This window comes from Gossypium hirsutum, chromosome A02, assembly GCF_007990345.1.
Source record: "Gossypium hirsutum isolate 1008001.06 chromosome A02, Gossypium_hirsutum_v2.1, whole genome shotgun sequence".
Lineage (NCBI taxonomy): Eukaryota > Viridiplantae > Streptophyta > Magnoliopsida > Malvales > Malvaceae > Gossypium > Gossypium hirsutum.
Window position 1 is genome coordinate 16,189,875 of NC_053425.1, and position 3,429 is coordinate 16,193,303.

The following is a 3,429-nucleotide window of genomic DNA, read 5'->3' on the forward strand; positions in this document are numbered from 1 at the left end:
ACGCGCTAAGTGCCAAAACTGGGATAAGAAGAGAGAAAAGAATAAGAGGGATTTGAATCTCTCGTGTTCTGCGCTAAGGCCTAAGAAAAAGGCCAGATCTGATGGACCAGTTAGAGTTGGGGCCCATGTTGCATCTACTGGGAACTTGCCTTGTGGGCATTGTGGTAGACGCCATCCGGGCGAATGTTGGAAGACGACTAGGGCATGTTTGAGATGTGGGTCTATTGAGCACCGCGTTAGAGAGTGTCCACTGAGGGCCGATTAGATGCAAGCTTTGGGTTCTGGTATTGGACAGTAGCCGAGGGTAGTTCAACAGCCACCTAGGAGTCGTGGACAGGCTAGGGGTGGTATCGGCATGGGCCGTGCACAGAGAGCACTAGGCAGAGGTGCTGATCATACTGAGGCGAGACAGCCTGCTCTTGTTTATGCTGCTCATCGACGTGAGGACAGAGATGCTTCGGAGGTCATCATGGGTACGTTTTTAATTCATAATATACATTATCTTGCACTGATAGACATAGGCTCTACGCAGTCTTACATAGCTAGTATTGTGTTTGAAACCTTGGGGATTCCGGTTGAGAATACTTCTAGTGGGGAAACTATTGTGAGTCCTTTAGGGTAACTGTCTGGGTTAGTAGACTGTATAGAGACATTCCATTAGAGGTTCAAGGGATAGTATTTCTGGCTGATCTAATGGAGTTTCCATTTGAGGAGTTCGACTTAATTTTGGGTATAGACTGGTTGGTCAAGCACCGAGTAAGTTTGGATTGTGCGACTAAGAGGGTTGTTTTGAGAATCGAAGAGGACACCGAGGTAGTTATGATTGGAGACTGTCGGGATTTTCTAACTAATGTGATTTTAATGTTGGCGGCAGAAAAGTTGGTTCGAAAATTATATGAGGCATATTTGGCCTGTGTAAGTGTTTTTGATTCTGGGGATTCTTTGGTAAAGGACATCAAAACTATAAAGGATTTTCCAGACTTCTTTCCTAAGGAGCTACTGGGTTTGCTTCCGAATCGAGAGGTGGAATTTGGGATAGAACCTATTCCGAGCACAGCTGAGTTGTCTATCGCCCCTACCGAATGGGAACGAAGGAGCTTACGGAGCTTAAGGTCAGATTCAGTAATTGTTGGATCATGGGTTCATTTGTCCGAGTGTGTCTCCGTGGGGAGCACTTGTGTTGTTTGAGAAAAAGAAAGATGGCACAATGAGGATGTGTATCAACTACCGACAGCTAAACAAGCTAACGATTAAGAATAGGTATCCAGTTTCGAGGATTGATGATTTATTCGACCAGTTCAGAGGGGCTTCTATTTTTTCCAAGATTGATCTATATTTGGGTTATCATCAATTAAGGGTTAAGGAGGCTGATGTGTATAAGACGACATTTAGGACTTGATATGGTCACTACGAGTTCCTAGTGATGCCCTTTGGTTTGACTAATGCACCAGCAAAATTTATGGACTCGATGAACTGAGTGTTCCAGCCCTACCTGGATTGGTTTGTGGTAGTGTTCATTGATGATATCTTAGTGTATTCAAGGTCAGGGGATGAGCACGATGAGCATCTGAGAGTGGTACTACAGACTCTTTGTGAGAAACAGCTGTATACGAAGTTCTGGCTCCGAGAAGTGACATTTTTGGGACATGTGGTTTCTGCTGATTTGGTACGAGTTTATCCTCGTAAAATTGAGGTGGTGTTAGATTTGAAACAACTGAAGAATGTGTCTGAGATCTACAGCTTTCTGGGATTAGCGAGTTAGTATTGGCATTTTGTAGAAGGGTTCTCTTTGATTGCAGCTTCGTTGACTAAGCTTTTGCGTAAGGGAGTTCCTTTTGTGTGGATTGATGCGTAGCAAGAGAGCTTTGAGAAGCTAAAGACTGTTCTGACTCAGGCTCATATTCTAATTCAGCCTGAGCCCGGTAAAGACTTTGTGGTTTATAACAATGCATCACTTGTCGGTTTGGGTTGTGTGTTGATACATGATGGTAAGGTGGTGCATATGTATCTCGGCAGCTCAAAACTCATGAAGTGAACTATCTGACGCATGATTTGGAATTGGCTGCCGTAGTTTTTGCTCTGAAAATCTAGAGGCATTATTTGTATGGTGAGAAGTGTGTTATCTACACCGATCACAAGAGCCTCAAATATCTCCTGACTCAAAAGGAGCTAAATCTTAGGCAGTGTAAATGGATTGAGCTGCTTAAAGATTACGACTGCACCATCGAGTACCATCCTGGTAAGGACAATGTGGTGGCTAATGCACTAAGCTGTAGAGCTATGACTGATTTGAGGATGATGTTTTCTCGCCTAAGCTTATTTGATGATGGCAGCCTATTAGTCGAGCTTCAGGTGAAATCGACATGGATCGAGCAGATCCAAGGTAAACAGTTGGGGGATAAGACGCTTGAGTTTCGTTTTCGTTAGGTTGAGAATGGTAGCACTACTGATTTTAGGGTAAACAGTGATGGGGTACTTTGTTTTCACGGTCGGATTTGTGTACCGACTGATAAGGATTTAAGAAAGTTGACTCTGAGGAAAGTGCATAGTAGTCCCTATGCTATGCACCCTAGTGGGAATAAGATGTTTCGAGGTCACTGAGAGTTATACTGGTGGCCAGGGTTGAAGTGTGAGGTTATTGACTTCGTTGCTCACTGTTTGACTTTTCAGCAGGTTAAGGCTGAGCATCAGTTACCTTCGGCTTTGTTGCAGCCGGTTAAGGTTGAGCATCAGTTACCTTCAGGTTTGCTGCAGCCGATTATGATTCTATTGTGGAAATGTGAGCGAATAATGATAGATTTTGTTAGTGGGTTGCCTCTAACACCCACTAAGAAGGATTCTGTCTGGGTCATCAAGGATCGATTAACCAAGTTTGCTCACTTCATCCCGGTCAGGACAGACTTTTCTCTTCAGAAATTGGCTAAGCTCTACATATCAGAAATAGTGAGATTGCATGGGGTACCCGTCTCGATCATTTCGGATAGGGATCCTCGTTTCACGCCTTGGTTCTTGAAGAAACTACATGAAGCTCTGGGTTTAAGGTTGGATTTCAGTACTACATTTCATCCTCAGACAGATGGCCAATCTGAGAGGGTGATTCAGATACTGGAAGATATGTTGAGGAGTTGTGTGGTTGATTTCCGAGGCAGTTGGGAGGAGTACTTACCATTGGCAGAGTTTGCCTATAATAATAGTTTCCAGTTGAGTATTTAGATGGCACTTTACAAGGCTCTGTATGGTCGTAAGTCTTGTACTCCTTGATGTTGGATTGAGTTAGGTGAGCGATGTGTTCTGGATCCTGAATCAGTCTCCGAGACAGAGGATAAAGTTAGACTAATTCGGGATTGTTTAAAAGCAGCTTCTGACAGGCAAAAGTCTTATGTGGATCTGAAGAGACGCGAGATTGAGTATTCTGTGGGGGGCTTCGTG